We start from the raw sequence: 21593 nt of genomic DNA on the forward strand, positions 1-21593 counted from the left end.
TGAAACAAAAACAAAAGACTGTATCTTAGATCCAGGTGTTTGTTTCAAACTGCAAGTCCTAACCCTTGAGTGGAAGTAAACAAGTTAGCAGGTCAAGACCAGATTATTATTTTTTTTAATGGATTGAAATAGAAAGAAAAAGAGTAATAGAAAGGGAAAGAGAAGGCAAAAGATTGCCTGACAGCATCACATATGGTAACCAATGCTTTGGTGCCTGTGCTGGTTTATGATAAGAAATCTATTTTTTAGTTTGGGTTACAGGCAAAAAAGTTTTTTTCAAAGCCACTTATCATACACGGGCATTCACATGCCCCTTTGGATTTTTTTGAAAAAATTGTGCACCCCCTTGCACTTTTAACGTTCACATCTAAAACTTCCCCTTGAAAATTATAAAGGACATAGTTTCTAGCACACTATAAATATTTACATGTTGAAACAAAATAATTATATCTTTCTTTTAACTTTATCCAATGAAATCTAAACACCATAACATTTTAACACTCACCATCAAGCGTTTTAAAATTACATGAACAAGTTCTTTTCTAACAGCAAGAGACTTTATATTGTTCTTTTTTCTCCTTCAACTCCTATTTCCACTCCACTTCCACTGGTCTGGAGAAGCTTAGAAACACCCTCAGAATACAACTGTACAGCTTTTACAACAGTGTATACAGAAGAATACAAAGTGGTGGCAGCAACCTCACTTTTAAGAGAGCCTGTCCTAGCCAGGCGCAGTGGCTCACATCTGTAATCCCAGCACTTTGAGAGGCCGAGGCAGGCAGATCACTTGAGGTCAAGAGTTCCAGACCAGCCTGACCAACATGGAGAAACCCCATCTCTACTAAAAATACAAAATTAGCCAGGCATGGTGGTGCATGCTTGTAATCCCATAGGGTGGCTGAGGCAGAAGAATCACTTGAACCCAGAAGGCAGAGGTTGCAGTGAGCCGAGATAGCGCCATTGCACTCCAGCCTGGGCAACAAGAGTGAACTCTGTCTCAAAAAAAAAAAAAAAAAAGAAGACAGAGAGCCTGTCCTAAATATATGCACTTAACTATATACCTACAAAAATATTTTTAAAATAAAAATACATAAAAAGGAGTCTGTCCTCTAATTTAACATCCTTAATCTTTTCATTCATCCCCTAAATGTAATACCCCATCATACACATATATAACAGCCATTGAAAAGGGAAGTTATATGAGTTAATAAAACTTCTCTAATATAGCCTTATAGATGCTTTCAGTCAACTGAGAATTAAAATGTTATTACTTTTAGCCAAAATAGCATATCTAAATTACTTAGGAAGTTGAAAGATGGTGAGCTACAAGTCAATTACAGAGCATCAAGCCAGGGAGAACTAGAGAAACACAAAGAGCTCCAGAGAACTTCACTGTATAGGGTTCCACAGGAGCCAAACTCAAACTTTTTTCTTGAATTTATTTTATTTTTTCTTGATCCTCATAATCTAAATCCTTTTCTTATTTTACTTTATACTAAATGAAAGGCAGGAAAACTTTTTCCCAAATACAACATGTGGATTTCAAACATGAAATCCTTAAATGAGATACAGGAAATCCTAGGTGAAAGAGTACTGGGGAAGGGACAGTCTAGTTTATTTCCACAACTGGATGACTTTTAACAGCTGGCACTGTCTGCCGTGGAGAGCAGGCCTGAGCTTTCACTTGATAATCTTAACTGCCAGCTACTCATCATTAGCATGTAAAACATCTACTACCAGGAACCATCTAAAATTACTACTGTTACTATAATAGTAAATCCTGATATCATAGCAAGAATTACATAACCTGAAATTACTCATTTTCTAGAAGAGAGTGGGCCCACCACTTCCATAGGTCCTGCAATCCTAGTATTAATCAAAAATATTAAAAAATTAAAAACAGTACAACAATTAAAAATAATACAAATTTTCTTTTTTGTTTTTGAGACAGAGTCTCGCTCTGTCACCTAGGCTGAAGTACAGTGGTGCAATCTAATCTCCGCTCACTGCAATCTCTGCCTCCCAGGTTTAAGCGTTTCTCCTGCCTCAGCCTCCTGAGCAGCTGGGATTACAGGCACCTGCCACCACGCCTGGCTAATTTTTGTATTTTTTAGTAGAGATGGGGTTTCGCCATGTTGGTCAAGCTGGTCTCTAACTCCTGGCCTCAAGTGATCTGCCCACCTTGGACTCCCAAAGTGCTGGGATTACAGGCATGAGTCACTGTGCCCAGCCCAAATTTTAAAATGTAACTATTCACACAGAATTAGAATATTCTAAGTCATTTAGTGATAAAGAATATGGGTGGATGTACATAGGCTATATGCAAATACTACATCATTTAATAAAAGGCACTAGAGCATCTGTGGATTTGCGTATCAGGAGGAAGTCCTGGAACCAATCCCCTAGGGAAACCAAGGGACAACTGTACTGTCTCTACAGAATCGCTTCCCATATCCATATGATAAAGTCATCTTGAAAACTAACAATTCTGCCTAAGAAAATTTTAGAACAGAACCTCCCCTCTTGTCAGATCCTATTTCTATCACTGAATACAGATGGCCTCACTAGGGTAAAAGACATCAAATAACTTTACTCTCCTCCATTACTTTGTGAATAAATTTGAGCCTCAAAGTATCTACCAGAGAACTGTTAGGGAAGTTTTTAGTTTTATTGTTGATGGATTTAAGGATTTGTATTTATTTTCTTTTTAACTGAATGCCCTGTGGTTTTCAGAACCAAGAAGGGTGGCCCTAGCAGTGATAAGAAATAACGGCTTTTTTACTCTACTGCTCCTTATTCACAATATGAAAAACAGAACAGAATAATAAAGTCTCCCCTCAATCTACTAATTTAGGGAGGAAAAATCGCATATAACATTAGACCAAGGTTTCTCAATCTCTCCACTCTGAGCATTTGGGACCAGATAATTCTCTGTTATAGGAGGCTGTTTTAAGCACTGTATCATATTTAGCAGCATCCCTGGCTTCAGCCCACTAAGTGCCCTCCTATCCCCCAGCTGTGACAACCAAAAATGCCTGCAGACATTGCAGAATGTCTCTGAGAAGACAAAACCGCAGAATGTCTCCGAGAATCAAGACATTACAAGAAAGGGATTTCTTTTTCAACATTAACCATTCAGAAGCACTCTCTAGGTAAAGACATTCCTCTAGGTCTGGGAGTGACAGACTTCACCTGAGAACTCTCAGAATTCCTCCCTTTTCTTCAGTGTGGATAGTAACTGTGAATAATAAAAAATGTGTTGTAACTCATTCCTCTGTGAATGGGTATGATCACCCAGTGTGTGATGTACTTCAGTCAGAAAACATCTTAATTTCAAGAGGATTTTTTTTAATGCTATACATATGAAAACCATAGATTTTTTTCCTAAAGAAGGATGATAAATAGCCTGAGAAGACACAGAAATTTAGAAAGTTACTGCCTTTTTGAGAGCCTATAAACAAACTGCACTAAGAATTGATCATTTGGGTCTCAATCACTGACAAAGAAGGCAATTTGCAGCCTTTAGTGTCATCCTGAGTTACCTAAATTAATGACACAATGACACATTTATGTTTTAGGAAAGTTACAAATATAACTAGATAACTACCACCAAAAAACCATTTTGATTTGGGTGTAAATAACACCATATAATATAATAAGAATTTCTACCTATTTCATTCGGTGTTACATTCTGAAAATGAAAAACACCCTGCCAAAGACTTCAGACAACTGTAACAAAAAGCATCTCTCCACATAAAACAAATATCTTAGGTGAGATAAACACATCTAAATAATGTCCTAAGGGAGAATGAAGTCATGGGATGTGAGGTCACACCTCTTTACAACTCTCTAGAGCACTGGGGAACCACGAATAAATTTAAAAATAAATAAAACATTACTCAGTGTGGGTCTTTAAAATACTATATTTGCTAACACAAAAAAAATTAGTCGGGCGTGGTGGCATGCACCTGTAGTCCCAGCTACTTAGGAGGCTGAGGCAAGAGAATTACTTGAACCCAGGAGGCAGAGGCTGCAGTGAGCTGAGATCATGTCAATGCACTCCAGCCTAGCAGACAGAGTGAGATTCCGTCTCAAAACAATATATATACTCTATTTGCTCATTTTAATGTTTTACACATAACAGGAACCATCACATTCAACATCCAAAAAGAATTACTCCCTAAACTGCCAACTAAAAATTATATGACTTTCAATATAGCCCAACTATATTATTAGAAAGCTTACATCCTCCCCACTTAAGAACAAACTTCTTTTAACAGTCAGTCATTTGTTTGTTCACTATTTAATTTATTCAACCAACATCTTTTGAGGGCCCAATATTGGCCAGGCACTGTGGTAGGCCCTAGACAAACAAAATTAGACAAGGCACTTTCTCCAAATTCCAGGAATTGACCAATCTGCTTCCTGCCTCTTTATCCTTTTTCTCTACCACCTCTCACAATGTCAATGGGCACAAAGCAAGGTGCTAAGTCCTGCATAAAACCAGCATCAACTATATAAAATGTTACTCACATTTTGGTCTGGTCAAAAAGTATTGCTAGCTGTCTAATAACTTGCTTCAGACTGCCGAGTAAATAAGCAAGCCAGCTGTTTTACAACAAAATGTACGTAAAGAAACATACTACAAAAAATGGCAATAACTGTATCAACTAAAAATAAGAGACCATATGCCAAAGTCTGAGGCAAACTTCCATGAACTGCATGATCAATGGGTATTGACCAAGAAGTACAATCAACCAGAGTACATTTCTGTACTCTTACCATGGTACATCGGAAATCCTATCAAAGGAATGAATAAATGGCTAAGTGAGCAAACGATCAATGTAAAACAGAAGCATGAACCACAAAGAATTTATGGAAAATACATTGTCCATCCCCACTGCCTGAGCTTAATTCTAAAATAATAAGAGCTATACCCACCAGAAAAAAGGACTGCCAGACATCCCACCGCATGGAAACCCCAAAGTCTTACAGGACTAATCTCCCCACTTCCTTCTACCCCTCCCTGACAAGATCTTCTTCCATGTCCATTTAGAGATCACAGCTCTTGACAGAGGAAACGGGAGGGAGGGAGGAGTCAGGAGGGTAATGGTTTGAATGGTGTGTAACTGCCCAAGGAGGACTCTGTAAAACAGGGTTCACGACAGGAAAAACTCTGAGCAGAGCAAAGAAAGAAGGTTGAATTTCAAGTTCAAAGAACTATAAACTGCTCCTAATTCTTCAACTCATTCACAGACCTTTTAAAGCCTGAGACTCGGAAGACCCAATTTCCACCCAGCCATTCATATGATGAATACCTGTTAGCCATCAGGAACTGAGTGAACGAGAGAATGTGTACATCCATCTGACTTCCATGACTAGACACAGAAACAAGAAGCTGCCAGCAACAAAAAATTAAGTGAAGGAGACAAAAGTAATCTGACACAGTCTCTCTTCAACTGAGCAAGTACCAGAATGAGATCAACAGGAGGGCAGGAAAATAACATACCCAAAGCAGTGGCCACAGGGAAAATAATGCAAACAGGAGGCAGGGAAATACTGGGTAGAAAGGAGCAGTTCCCCAGCAAAGACCCCACCCTCAAGCCTGAAAACCCACAGCCCTAAATGGGAACATGCATTCCTGCTTTCACACCAAAATGTTGCCTTTTGGCCTGCCACTCCCTCTACCCTGTACCCATATAAACCCCAAACCCCAGGCTCCATGAGCAGAAGAGAAGAGCAGAAGAGCAGCAGAGTGGCATGGCAGAGAAAAAGAGACGAGAAAGAGAATCTGAACATCAAGAAGAGTTCAGCTAGATATGGTTGGAGAGCAGATCAGCCATGGGACAGCCGGACTCCAGGGTAAGATCAGCTTCCTACTCCATCCTCTTTCCAGCTCCCCATTCATCCCTCTGACAGCCACCTCCACCTGGCAATAAAATCCCCTACATTTACTATCCTTCAATTTGTCCGTGCAATCTGATTATTCCAAGACACTAGACAAGAACCTGTGTACCAAGAGGGCACTGGACTGGTGAACAGTAAGCCGTCTACGGACAGTACAGCTAAAAGAGCACTGTAACACACATGGGCACCCACCCTCAAATGCTACCATGGGGCCAGAACCCAAAAGCACTAGCCCAATCTCCTGCACCTGCCTGTTGTGGCACACTCCCCCTCCCATAAGGGGTTTGAGCAGCCAGCTAAACAGATAAGCCACATCCTTGTCACATGTCCTGTGAAAAGGTTCAGGGAACTCTCCAGTTTTAACAATATTAGCTCTAGTACTAGCATATACTCTTGTGGCTTTGTAGATCCTTGTCCTTTCTGATTTCTATGTAATTTTAAAAATATTTTATTGATGCAGCCGTATATTTTTAAAAATACGTTAAAAATATTTAATCTAACTTTTTTAGATAAACTGTACAGGGAGTGATTTCTCTGAATGTCTGACTTAATATATTATCAGAAAAATGTGCTCTGGTATTGCTTTTGGCTTTCTACTTGGTTACAGAAGAGTTGCTGAAGGGTCACAAGTCTGGCTTATCATATCACAAATGCTCTTTTAAGAGAGCCAATATGGGGATTCTGCTAGTTGCTGAGTATAACAAATCTGACTTACACATTAGCCAAGATCTCAGCGAAAGTTATAATAAATTGTTGGGGAGGGAACAGCATTAAAGTTAAAGGTAAGTCAAGGCCAGAACCTAGAATGTCTTTATTATATGCCATGCCAAGAAGTTTGGACTTAATAATGATGCTGGAGGAAATCAATGGATGGAGAGTGATCAGCTTCATGTTTTAGATGGACCATTCTGGGTTCAGGATGCAGCATGGCTTGATTAGTAAATCAAGGTGCTTTTGGTACAAATAACATTGCCACCTTAGCCAGCTTAAACTCTGTTTTACTTATTATTTGTGGTAATAAACAAATACCATAAAATTTATCATTTAAACCATTTTTAAGTGTACAGTTTAGTGGCACTAGGTACAGTCACATTGTTGTGCAGCCATCACTACCATCCTCTTACAATTGAAAATCAAGGAAATAACAACACATGAAAGCCTACAGCAAAATCACAATTTAAAACAAAGCAGAAATTACAAGAGTAAAATATAGTAGTTTTGGGAATAATTAACTTTTCATTTAGAATTCTATACCACGGAAAGATAATAAAACTATGCTTTGAGAACTCAAATGAAATAAACATTCAGGAAAACACAAACATGAACTGATGAAGTTGTAAAAATAAATATTAAGTTAAGAAAATGATAAATATACAGGTAATATCAAGCAAATATTAACTGTACGAAGCAATAATAATGTCTAATTGTAGAGTTACAAGAATATAAATTGTGGGATTATAAGAACTCAAAACAGAACTATCTAGATGACATAAAAATTGGGAAAAGGTAAATGAAATTACAGGTTCTATCTTGACCCAAAGTAACTCTGGTCTGTTTCAACTTCACTGTGTAAACAAAGTCACCAGGAAGTTTACACAAAAACTGGGTGGAGCCCACAGCAGCTCAGCAAGGCCTCTGCAGGCAAACTGTCAACTAGACTCCCTTCTTGCTGGGTAGGGCATCTCTGAAAAAAGGCAGCAGCCCATCAGGGACTTATAAATGAAGCCCCCACCTTCCTGGGACAGGGCACCTGAGAAAAGAGGCGGTTGTGGGTTCTACTTCAGCAGACTTAAACATCCCTGCCCACCAGCTCTAAAGGGAGCAACAAATCTCCCAGCACAGCACTTGAGCTCTGATAAGGGACAGACTGCCTCCTCAGGTAGCTCCCTGACCACGTCTATCCTCAGTGGGAGACACCTCGTACAGGAAAGCTCTGGCTGATATCTGGAGGGTACCCATCCAGGACAAAGCTACCAGAGGAAGGAACAGACAGCAATCTTTGCTGTTTTGCAACCCCCACTGGTGATTCCCAGGCAAGCAGAATCTGGAATGGACCTCTAGCAAACTCCAGCAGATCTGCAGCAGAGGGACCTGACTGTAGAAGGAAAACTAACGACAGGAAAGAAGTAGCTTCAACATCAACAGAAAGGACATCCACCTCAGAGACCCCATCCAAGAGTCACCAACATCAAAGACCAAAGGTAGATAAGTCCACGAAGATGGGAAGAAACCATCGCAAAAAAGGCTGAAATCACCAAAAATCAGAACGTCTCTTCTCCTCCAAAGGATCTCAACTCCTCACCAGCAAGGGCACAAAACTGGATAAAGAATGAGTTTGATGAACTGACAAAAGCAGGCTTCAGAAGGTGGGTAATAACAAATTTCTCCGAGCTAAAGGAGCATGTTGTAACCCAATGCAAGGAAACTAAGAACCTTGAAAAAAGGTTAGACAAATTGATAACCAGAATAACAAGCATAAAGAACGTTAAATGACTTGATGGAGCTGAAAACACAGCAGTGAGAACTTCATGAAACATACACAAGTTTCAATACCCAAATAGATTAAGTGGAAGAAAGAATATCAGAGATTGAAGATCATTAACTCAATGAAATAAAGTGAGAAGGCAAGATAGAGAAAAAAGAGTGAAAATAAATTAACAAAGCCTCCAAGAAACATGGGATTATGTGAAAAAGATCTAATTTACGTTTGATCAGTGTACCTGAAAGTGACAGGGAGAATGAAATCAAGTAGGAAAACATCTTCTACATATTATCCAGGAGAACTTCCCCAACCTAGCAAGGCAGGCCAACATTAAATTCAGGAAATACAGTGAACACCACAAATATATTCCTCAAGAAGAGTAACCCCAAGGCAAATAATCATCAGATTCACCAGGGTTGAAATGAAGGAAAAAATGCTAAGGGCAGCCAGAGAGAAAGGTTGGGTTACCCATAAAGGGAAACCCATCATACTGATAGCAGATCTCTCTGCAAAAACCCTAGAAGCCAGAATAGAGTGGGGGCCAATATTCAACATCCTTAAAGAAAATACTTTTCTTTATTTTTTTGAGACAGTCTCACTTTGTCACCAGGCGCCAGGCCAGAGTGCAGTGGCACAATCTCAGCTCACTGCAACCTCCGCCTCCCGGGTTCAAGCAATTCTCCTGCCTCAGCCTCCCGAGTAGCTGGGACTACAGGCGCATGCCACCACGCCCAGCTAATTTTTGTATTTTTAGTAGAGACGGGGTTTCACCATGTTGGCCAGGATGGTCTCGATCTCTTGACCTCGTGATCCACCTGCCTCGGCCTCCCAAAGTACTGGGATTACAGGCTTGAGCCACCATGCCCAGCCAGAAAAGAATTTTCAACCCAGAATTTCACATCCAGCAAAACTAAGCTTCATAAGTGAAGGAGAAATAAAATCCTTTACAGAGAAGCAAGTGCTGAGAGATTTCGTCACCCCCAGGTCTACCTTACAAGAGTTTCTGAAGGAAGCACTAAACATTAAAAGGAACAACCAATACCAGCCACTGCAAAAACATACCAAACTGTAAAGACCATCGACACTATGAAGAAACTTCATCATCTAATGGGCAAAACAACTAGCTAGCATCAAAATGGCAGGATCGAATTCACACATAACAATATTAACCTTAAAAGTAAATGGACTAAATGCCCCAATCAAAACACACAGAAGACAATGTGATAGAGTCAAGACCTATCAGTATACTGTATTCAGGAGACCCATCTCACGTGCAAACACACACATAGGCTCAAAATAAAGGGATGAAGGAAGATTTACCAAGCAAATGGAGAGCAAAACAAAGCAGGGGTTGCAATCCTAGTCTCTGATAAAATGGACTTCAAACCAACAAAGATCAAAAGAGACAAAGAAAGGCATTACATAACAGTAAGGAGATCAATGCAACAAGAAGAGCTAACTATCCTAAACATATATATATACCCAATACAGGAGCACCCAGATACATACAGCAAATTCTTAATGACCTACAAAGAAACTTAGACTCCCACACAATAATAGTGGTAGACTTTAACACCCCATTGTCAATATTAGACAGATCATCAAGACAGAAAATTAACATGGATATCCAGGACTTGAACTCAGATCTGGACCAAGCAGACCTAACAGACATCTACAGAACTCTCTACCCCAAATCCAGAGAATATATATTATTCTGAGCACCACGTTGCACTTATTCTAAAATTGACCACATAATTGGAAGTAAAACACTCCTCAGCAAATGCAAAAAAATTGAAATCATAACAAACAATCTCTCAGACCACAGTGTAATCAATTAGAACTCAGGATTAAGAACCACACTCAAAACCACACAACTACATGGAAACTGAACAACCTGCTCCTGAATGACAACTGGATAAATAATGAAATGAAGGCAGAAATAAAATGTTGTTCAAAACCAATGAGAATTAAGACACAACGTAGCAGAATGGCTGGGACACATTTAAAGTAGTGACTAGAGCAAAATTTATAGCACTAAATGCCCACAAGAGAAACGAGGAAAGATCAAAAATCAACACCCTAATGTCACAATTAAAATAACTAGAGGAGCAAGATCAAAAAAATTCAAAAGCTAGCAGAAGACAAGAAATAACTAAGATCAGAGCAAAAATGAAAGAGACAGAGACACAAAAACCCCTTCAAAAAAATCAATGAATCCAGGAGTTGGTTTTTTGAAAAGCTCAACAAAATAGATAGACCACTAGCCAGACTAATAGAAAAAAGAGAAGAATCAAATAGATGCAATAAAAAATGATAAAGGGGATATCAGCACTGATAGCACAAAAATACAAACTACCATCAGAGATTACTACAAACATCTCTATGCAAATAAACCAGTAAATCTAGAAGAAATGAATAAATGTCTGGACACTTACACCATCCCAAGACTAAACCAGGAAGAAGTTGAATCCCTGAATACATCAATAACAAGGTCTGAAGTTAAGGCAGCAATTAATAGCTTACCAACCAAAAAAAGTCCAGGAACAGATGGGTTCAAAGGCGAATTCTACCACAAGTACAAAGAGGAGTTGGTACCATTCCTTCTGAAACTATTCCAAACAATACAAAAAGAGAAAATCCTCCCTAACTCATCTTATGGGACCAATATCATCCTGATACCAAAATTTGGCAGAAACATAACTAAAAAAAAAGATTTCAGGCCAATATCCATGATGAAAATTGATGCAAAAACTCTCAATAAAATACTGGCAAACCGAATCCAGCAGCACATCAAAAAGCATATCCATCACAACCAAGTCGGCTTCATCCCCGAGATGCAAGGCTGGATCAACATATGCAAATCTATAAATGTAATCCATCACATAAACAGAACCAAAGACAAAAACCACATGATTATCTCAATAGATGCAGAGAAGGCCTTCAACAAAATCCAACAGCCTTTTATGCTAAAAATTCTAAATAAACTAGGTATCAATGGAACATGCCTCAAAATAATAAAAGCTATATACAACAAACCCACAGCCAATATCATACTGAATGGGCAAAAACTGGAAGCATTCATTTTGAAAACCGGCACAAGACAAGGATGCCGTCTCTCACCACTCCTATTCAACATAGTACTGGAAATTCTGGCCAGAGCAATCAGGCAAGAAAAGAAATAAAGGGTATTCTATTAGAAAAAGAGGAAGTCAAATTGTCTCTATTAGCAGACAACATGACTGTATATTTAGAAGACCCCATCATCTCAGCCCAAAATCTCCTTAAGCTGATGAGCAACTTCAGCAAAGTCTCAGGATACAAAATCAATGTGCAAAAATCACAAGCATTCCTATACAGCAATAACAGACAGTGAGCCAAATCATGAGTTAACTCCCATTCACAATTGCTACAAAAACAATAAAATACCTAGGAACACAACTAACAAGGGATGTGAAGGACCTCTTCAAAGAGAACTACAAACCACTGCTGAAGGAAATCAGAGAGGACACAAACAGATGGGAAAACATTCCATGCTCATGGTTAGGAAGAATTAATATCATGAAAATGGCCATACTGCCCAAAGTATTGTATAGATTCAACGTTATCCCCATCAAGCTACACTGACCTTCTTCACAGAATTCGAAAAAAACACCTTAAACTTCATATGGAACCAAAAAACAGCCCGCATAGCCAAGATAATCCTAAGCAAAAAAAAAAAAAAAAACAAAGCTGGAGGCATAACACTACCTGAATTCAAACTATACTACAAGACTGTAGTAATGAAAACAGCATGGTACTGATACCACAACAGAGACACAGACCAATGGAACAGAACAGAGGCCTTAGAAATGACACCACATATCTACAACCATCTGATATTTGACAAACCTGATAAAAACAAGCAATGGAAAAAGGATTCCCTATTTAATAAACAGTGTTGGGAAAACTGGCCAGCCATATGAAGAAAGCTAAAACTGAATCCCTTCCTTAAACTTTATACAAAAATTAACCCCGGAGGATTAGATATTTGAATATAAAACCTAACACCATTAAAAACCCTAGAAGAAAACCTAGACAATGTCATTCAGGACACAGGCATGGGCAGGTCTTCATTACTAAAACACCTAAAGCAATGCCAACAAAAGCCAAAATAGACAAGTGGGATCTAATTAAACTCCAGAGCTTCTACACAGCAACAGAAACTATAATTAGAATGAACCAGCAACCAACAGAATGGGAAAACATTTTTGCAATCTACCCATCTGACAAAGGGCTAATAACCAAAATCTACAAAGAACTTAAACAAACTTACAAGAAATAACCCCAAACAAACACTTTTCAAAAGAAGACATTTATGCAGCCAACAAACATATGAAAAAAAGTTCATCATCACTGGTCATTAAAGAAATGCAAATCAAAACCACGTTGAGATACCATGTCATGCCATCTCATGGCAATCATTAAAAAAATCAGGAGATAACAGATGCTGAAGAGAATGTAGAGAAACAGGAACACTTTTACACTGTTGGTGGAAGTGTAAATTAGTTCAACCATTATGGAAGATAGTGTAGCGATTCCTCAAGGATCTAGAAATAGAAATACCATTTGACCCAGCAATCCCATTACTGGGTATATACCCAAAGGATTATAAATCATTCTATTATAAAGACACATGCACATGTATGTTTATTGTGGCACTGTTCACAATAGGGAAGACTTGGAACCAACCCAAATGCCCATCAATGATAGACTGGAAAAAGAAAAAGTGGCACATATACACCATGTAAAATTATGCAGCCATAAAAAAGGAGTTCATGTCCTTTGCAGGGACACAGATGAAGCTGGAAATCATTGTTCTCAGCAAACTAACACAAGAACAGAAAACCAAACACTGCATGTTCTCACTCATAAGTGGGTGTTGAACAATGAGAACGCATTAACACCGCGAGAGGAACATCACACACCAGGGTCTGTCGGAGGTTGGGGGGCTAGGGGAGGGATACCAGGGGGTGGGAGAATTGGGGAGGGATAGCATTAGGAGAAATACCTAATGTAGATGATGGGCTGAAGGATGCAGCAAACTACCATGGCATGTGTATACCTATGTAACAAACCTGCATGTTATGCACATGTACCCCAGAACTGAAAGTATAATAAATAGGTAAATAAATAAAAATAAATAACAAAAAGAATAACAATATAAAGTCTAAGTCTTATTGGAGAAAACTGAAGCAGAGAAGTAGTAAATCACTCATGATCTATCAAACATTAGCGCTCTCTTAGAGAGGAATCCATCCCCATACATCCAAGCAATTATGTCCTAATGGAAATCTCATTTAGAAGAAAGTGACTTCTTTATGAAAAAGGAAACCTCCTGATTTAGAAGGAAGTCACCACTGGCTGGTATCAGCCTGTTCTTACCTTCAGCTGAGACCTGCCAACCCAGCTGTCAGCTTAGCCACAAAAGAAATGAGGAAATGAACAACCAAGCCCCTAGGTCTTATCTCTCCTAGGTGAGATAGAGGATGGAAAAGATAAAAAAAAAAAATTCTAACCAAAAGACAACTGGCATATCTATAATAGCAGCAGACGACAACAACAACAAAAAAACTATAAAGCCAGACCAGGCACAGTGACTCACACCTGTAATCTTAGCACTCTGGGAGGGCAAGGAGGGAGGCTTGCTTGATTCTAGCAGTTAAAAACCAGCCTGGGCAACAAAGCAAGACCCCCATCTCTACAAAAGAAAGATTTTATTTTTAATTAGCTGGGTGTGATGGCATGTACCTATAGTCTCAGCTGGGAAGCTGAGGCAAGATTGCTTGAGCTCAGGAGTTTAAGGTTGCAGTGAACCAAGATCACGCCACTGCACTCCTGCCTCAGCAACAGAGTAAGACCCTGCTCTAAAAAAAAAAAAATCTATCTATATGGCAACAGTTATCAGGGCTTCAAGGAGAAATCTGACAATGCTACCATCTATAGGATATTTAACACATTTATTAATAGAGACATTAAGCAAACAAAACAAGAATAGAACTATATGAACACTACAATTCACCCACTGGATCCAAAAACTGGAAAATACATTCTTTTTTTGCCAAGCACACCTGAAAAATTGTCCATGTTCCTAATAAGCCTTAAAGCAAGCCTCATATAATTTCAAATAATTAGTCCCATATAATTTCAAAGAATTAGACAAACCACTCCCTCAGATCATAACATATTTCATTTGGAATTATCAAAAAAAGTTTAATAAAACCTATACATTTTGAAACAAAAATGACTTATGGCTCAAAAAAGAAATATGCTGGAAACTAGCAAATACTTAGAATTTAATGAACATCTACTTATGAAAACTCATGGGAAATATCTAAAGCTCTAGTCAAAGACAATTATACCAGATCTATAAGGTTTTACAGGTAAACACTACCAAACACTCGATAGATAATTTCAGCTTTATATACAATCTTGGAGAATAAATAAAAGAAACACTCCACACTAATTTCACAGAACTAATATAACTGATATGGAAAGGAGGCAGAAGGGCAGGGTCCTGGCAAGGGTTCCACCCTCAAGCCTGGACCCACAGCCCTAAATGTGGACAGGCTGTTTTTACACTCAAATGCCTTTTGGCCCACTACACCTCCCTATTCTGTGCCCATATAAACCCTAAACCCCAGGCTCCACAAGCAGAAGAGTAGCAGAGCAGCAGAATGGCACACCAGAGAAGGACAGAAGAGAGAAGGCATCTGAGTGTCGAGGTGAGTGTGACTGGGGATGATCAGAGAGGAGATTGGCCATAAAACAGCTGAACTACAGGACTTCCCACTCCATTCCCTCTCCAACTCCCCAAGTGTATTAGTTCATTTTCATACTGCTGGGTAATTTATAAAGAAAAAGAGGTTTAATGGACTCACAGCTCCACATGGCTGGGGAGGCCACACAATCATGGTAGAAGGCAAAAGGTACATCTTACATGGCATCAGACAAGAGAAAATTAAAAAAAAAAAAAATCAAGCGAAAGGGGCTTCCCCTTATAAAATCATCAGCTCTCATGAGACTTATTCACTACCACAAGAACAGTATAGGGGAAACTGTTCCCATGATTCAGTTACCTCTTGTAGGGTCCCTCCCACAACACTTGGGAATTATAGGAGCTACAATTCAAGTGAGATTTGGGTGGTGACACAGCCAAACCATATCATCATCCCACTGAGAGTCACCTCCATCACTCAATAAAATGCCCACATTCACCATCTTTCAAGTCCATGTAACCTGATTCCTCCTGGATGCTAGACAAGAATTCAGGATGCCCTAGGTGCGGGAACCCAAAAAGGCTGTCACACTGATTCCACTGAGCTACTTAACACTTAAGCCATCCCCAGACGGCAGGGCTAAAAAGGCACTGTAACACCCCTAGTCACTGCGGTGGGGTAAAAGCCCAAAATCACTCACCCCAGCTCCTGCACCTGCTCACCTGCATGATCCCCCCACCCTTAAAGGGTCTGAATGCATGGCAGCTGAGCAAACATGCCACATCCTGGTTGCAAGTCACACAAAGGGTTTAGGGAATTCTCCTGCCTAATAACCATATGTCATATTTTGACAAGGACTATACAAAAAAGGAAAATTCAGGCCAATCTCTCTCATGAATACGGATTTTTTTTTTAATTCTAAACAAAAACAACAGCAAATCAAATCCAGGAATATATAATAAAAAACAATACATCATAACCAAGCTTTCAGGAATGTGAGCTTGGTTCAACACTGAAAAATATATACTCATTTCGATCATCTCAATTAAGGCAAAAAATGCATCTAATCAAATTCCATAACCATTCAATTAAAACTCTTATCAAACTAGGAATAGAAGGAAAATTCCTTAACCTAATAAACAGAAATTCAGGTTGGGAAGGACTGCGAGAAATGCTCCTTAAAAGAAGCTGAATCTCATGAAGGTATACTCTTGCCTGTCCACTTCTCTGCCACATGCAATGTGGATTTACTCAATGGCTGAAGCTCCATCACTTACCTGGCCTATAAGGTGACCATAAATATGGAACTAGATACTGAACGTATAGGAGACAGGAAGAACCTGGGGCCCTAAGATCTTAGCGGCACTACCACATACGTACTAAGTTGCATAGCTGTGAACTTCTTTCACACGTGAGAATGAGCATTTGTGCATTAAAGATACTTTCATTTATGCAGCCAAACCCATCTTGACTTCAACATTATTTCTATTCAAAATGGTACTGAAGGCTCTATACTAGGGAAAGGTAAGAAAAATAAATAAAATATGTAAGAATTCTTACAAAACAAAACTATAATTATTCAAATATAAATAGAAATTTTCAAAAAAACTCATAGAAAATTCTTAAAATGACATTTCTATATAACAAAACAATCAGTTAAAATCTTCAATTTAAAAAATGATACCATTCATAACAGCAACAAAAACAAGGTATCTAACAACAAATCTAAGCTAAAACTCAAAACTCTCATGTAGAAAAGTTTGAGACTTTTTGGAAAGATTTTAAGAGGACCAAAATAGCTCAAGGATAGTAAGAGATGACATTCAGCTGTTACTTCTGAAATACATCTAAGGATTCAACGCAATTTTGATCAAAATTCCAACACAGTTTTTCATGGAAATTAATAAGCTATATTCTACATGGAACAGTAAAGAGACAAAAATAACCAAGACATTCCTGAAGAACACAGCCCAGACATCAAAACTTATGATAAGGCTACACTATTAAAGAAAACAAGTAGTGGTTCAGGGACAGAAAACTAGATCCATAGAACAGAATCAACTCCACATGTATCTGTAAATTTAAGGTGACATGTGAAGGTCAGTGGCAAAAAGGTGATACAGTGAAATCATGTTAGGACAACTGAAATTAAAACAAAACAAAGAAACTGGAGATCCATCTGATAACATACATGAAGAGTGAATTCTAGTGATGGACTATAAAATATGAAAGGCAAAACTAAGAATTTTCAGGAAAAATAGAATACCTTTAAGAGTATGATGTACAAAAGAATTCATAAATGAGATTTTAATTGACTTTTCTCCTATATTAAACTTAAGGGGGAAAATGTTTAACTACATTAAAAGAGGTTTTTTGGTTTTTTTTTTTTTTTTGAGACAGAGTCTCACTTCGTCACCAGGAGCCAGGCTGGAGTGCAGTGGCACGATCTCGGCTCACTGCAGCCTCCACCTCCCGGGTTCAAGCAACGCTCCTGCCTCAGCCTCCCGAGTAGCTGAGGGTTTTTATTTTTCTATTTTTAGTAGAGACGGGGTTTCACCATTTTGGCTAGGATGGTTTCGATCTCGACCTCTTGATCCACCCGCCTTGGCCTCCCAAGGTGCTGGGATTACAGGCGTGAGTCACCGCGCCCAGCAAAAGAGATTTTATCTTTCTAATTTAAAGAAAAAAAAAAAAGGAAAGAAGAAAGGAAATGGAAAGATAGGCCAAAAACGGACAACACTTTGTACCATTACAATATTCCGCTAATAAAAAGCTCTTAAAAGTCAGTAAGAAAAAGAAAAATCAAGGAAAAAAGAAAAACATAAATAGCCCATAAAAATCTGAAAAATTGTTCAAACCTATCAGTAATCAGGGAGTACAAATTCAGGTCACAACAAAAAACCATTTCATATCCATTTAACTGGGGAAAAAAACTTCAAGGGTTGCCAATAATATACATTAACTGCAACTCTCTTATACTCCAGGTAACAGGGTAAGCTAATACCACCATTTGGGGAAATCATTTTGTTACTGGTGGCAAAGATCCAAGTTACCCCAAGTTACACGTGGCCTATCCTGATAGGTCCGTAACAACTTCAGTCCTTGCCTCCTCAGAAGAAATAATTTGACTGAGGGCCATAAAGCAGAAAAAGAGACCCAAGCAAGTTCCAGAGCAGGAATGGAAGTTTACTTAAAAAGGCCGGAAACAGTAAAGAAACAAAGGTGTACTAGTTAGAGACCCAAGCAGGAATGTGAAGCTTTTTTAAACTCGCCTCTTTCCCATGCTTCTTCCCTTAGGCTGGGCTGCCCGCATGCGCAGAGCCCTCCTTACCCTTGGGTAATGTGGTTAGGGGATTACACGAAAGCCCATCTGAGACTTTCTTCCTTTTTCCGGTAGAGTGTACCAGGAAGATCATACTTTACCATTTTTGTCTCTTAATATGCAGACCCAGAAAGCTGTTTCTCCCTTGGGTCTGCATTCGATAAACATTTTGATAACAGGGATGGACCATTAGGCATGGCCTCTCCCTGGCACTCGAATTATTATTTTTTTAAGACGGAGTATCGCTCTGTAGCCAGGCTGGAGAGCAGTGGCGCTATCTCGGCTCACTGCAACTTCCGCCTTCCGGGTTCAAGCGATTCTCTTGCCTCCGCTTCCTGAGTAGCTAGGACAACAGGCGCACGCCACCACGCTCAGATAATTTTTGTATATTTAGTAGAGACAGGTTTTCACCATGTTGGCAAGGATGGTCTCAATCTCTTGACCTGGTGATCCAGCCGCCTCAGCCTCCCAAAGTGCTGGGATTACAGGCGTCAGCCATTGCACCCAACCCAAATTATCATTTTTAGAGAGGCAATTCGATAATTGCCAAACTATTGCCCGACATTTCTAATGGGTTAGGGGAGAGCCCACTACTGTCTGGTTCATGCCTACTTTACCTGTGACTATATACATTATATATTTGTATATGTATACATACATTCTACATAGATGAATCTCAAAAGCAGAAGAAACAAGTCATAAGATACATAACGTTTCCATTTACATAAAGGTCAAAGATTGGCAATACTAAACAACGTACCATTTAGAAATGACTACGTGTGTGATAAAATTATGCAGAAAAGCTTAGGAACCTTAACACAAATTTCAAGATAGTGTTTACTTACGGCTGTAGCGAGAAGGACTTAATTGGTAAGTGCAGACTGGTAGAATTTACTGGTAACTGATAAAGTTCCATTTCTTCAGCTGAATGACAGGCCCCATGGATTCATTTCATTCCTCTCAAAACTATGCAAATCGACTATCTATATTCTTTTCTGTATATCGTATATTTCATAATATTTTAAGTGACTCAAAAATATGCAAAAAAGTTGTTTTAAATGATCTTCTTGCTCATCTCCCTGTTTTAAAAGAAAGCCTTTGCTTAAAAGTGGTCTTTTTAACTACAAGGAAACAACATTAACATTTGGTACTCTCAGGACTGCTCTTCAAAAAAAAAAAATCGCTATTACAGTCTGAGAGACTCACACCTGTAATTCTAGTACTTTGGGAGGCAGAGGAGAGAGGGAGGGATCGCTTGAGCCCAGGAGTTTGAGATAACCCTGGGCAATATGGCAAGACCCCATCTGTACAAAAAAAAATTTTTTTTAATTAGCTAAGTGTGGTGGCATGTGCCTATAGTCTCAGCTACTTGGCAGGCTGAAGTGAGAGGATCGCTTGAGCTTTGGAGTTAAAAGCTGCAGTGAGTTATAATCATGCCACTGCACTTCAATCTTGGTGACAGAGCGAAATCTTGTCTCAAAAAAACACAATTACATTGAAGACTTTCATGTGTGTACTCTCCTCTATATAATGCACATCAACTTACTTTGCAAAGCAATGCTAAAGTACAAAAGACTTAAGGCTTTATGCAGAAATATAAAATGGACTTTACTGACTTGCACCAATACAACCACAACTTTTTATACACCACTGATACACATTCTACATCTGTTTAACGAAATCATTTAAACTACTATTAGTGAGTAAAACTAAGAGAAACCTATTAAGTGCTAAGTTAACACTGAGGCAGACTATCATTTAATTATCGTACATCAGATTCCAATCTTAAATTGCCACGTTAATTCTCAAACCGGATCTTTTTTGCTTAGGGAATATGAACAATGACAATTCTGCAGCTTTGGGTAAACTCACAGACTCAGTTTCCACAACGTTATAACACCCAATTAAAACTTCTGTCCAAATTCCACAGCACCGTTTGAAGGTATGTTTATGTTTAGAATATTCATGGCAAGCCCGCCGGCTTCGGGTCACAAGATAGCCAGGGACAGATTGGTGACTACCTCCAAATCTCCCTGGAAAGGGTTATCTTCCAGACCTCCAGATCGCCCTCCAGAGTCTCGGGTTGTGGAGGACAACAACAGAAAGACTGCTGGGGGTGGGGTGGGGGATTTAAACTGTTGCGTCAAGCAAATGGCCAAAAGTTAAGAGTCAACTGGGACCTTGCAAATCATTCCGCCTAACCCTTTGTTTTGCAGACGGGGAAAATATGCCTCAGAAGGGGGAACCGTAGCTCGGGGAACACTAGTTCAGGGTATCAACGATTTGAGCTTGTCTTCTCTGGTCCTGGTCAGTGGTCCTTCTTCCCCATTACCCAATCTCAAGTGCTTCTACTGGCTGCCAAAACAGCGGGTAGTGGAGCGAGAGAACCGGCACCACCGCAGTGTAGCCAGGTTGTCTGGGCTAAAAAAAACAATAACAACAAAAAAAGTCTTAGAAGCAATCGGGCCAATCTCTCTTCTTACAGGTGGAGAAACTTAAGAAAGTAGAGTGACGCAGCTAAGGGAGTAAATCGATCCTCAGGCAACAAGTGGCAAAAGCCTGAAATTGATAAAGATCACTGACGACCCCCGCTCCCCATCTCCAAAGGAGCAAGTATCACAACCACCCCCGCGACCCCTCCCCACACCACATTTCATTCAGCAAAACTCCAGCGCCTCCCACCCAGAACCTAGGAGAGGGAAGGCGGAGCAACAGTAACAGCTGGTACGCAGCAACCACAGCACCACGGCAACAGCTGGTACCGACATCCCGCCTAGCTCTTTTGACTCTGTTAGCCGGAAGAATGAGGAAACAGTAAGGCTGCGGCGCCTCCCGCGAGAAGAGGTACCTGAGGCTCGTGCCGCAGTCCCGCGCTGCACCGGCACCGGAGCTCAACACCCCACTTCCGGGGTCAAATCAACGCGGAGAAGCCCGTGACCGCAGAAGGGGAGCCTGAGGTTCCGCCCCTATCCAAGCCCTACCTCCACTGCCGCTAGCCTGGGATCCGGCAACTTCCGGGACGCCGCGCGTCACTAAGCAGCCAATCTCCACTTCCGGACGCATCACGCCCCTTCCGCACCCCTTTCAGAGACGGCGCGACGGCGACGTAAGTTTCCGCGCATTTAAT

General features: G+C 39.7%; 1 protein-coding gene across 7 annotated transcripts in view; it reads right to left on the reverse strand.

The window, feature by feature from the left end:
* The window catches only part of UMAD1 (UBAP1-MVB12-associated (UMA) domain containing 1), a 272067-nt gene extending 250683 nt beyond the window's left edge, over positions 1–21384 (reverse strand). For 5 of the 7 annotated variants that reach the window (XR_013523938.1, XM_078342724.1, XM_009002373.5 and 2 more), the window contains exon 1: positions 19312–21384. The gene's annotated coding sequence lies outside the window, so the exon portion shown is untranslated. The remainder of the gene's footprint in view (positions 1–19311) is intronic. The other 2 variants (XM_035254914.3, XM_054237272.2) reach the window with 1 other exon arrangement.
* Positions 21385–21593: the final 209 nt, after the last annotated feature.

The sequence above is a fragment of the Callithrix jacchus genome, chromosome 11 (assembly GCF_049354715.1).
Source record: "Callithrix jacchus isolate 240 chromosome 11, calJac240_pri, whole genome shotgun sequence".
Classification (NCBI taxonomy): domain Eukaryota; kingdom Metazoa; phylum Chordata; class Mammalia; order Primates; family Cebidae; genus Callithrix; species Callithrix jacchus.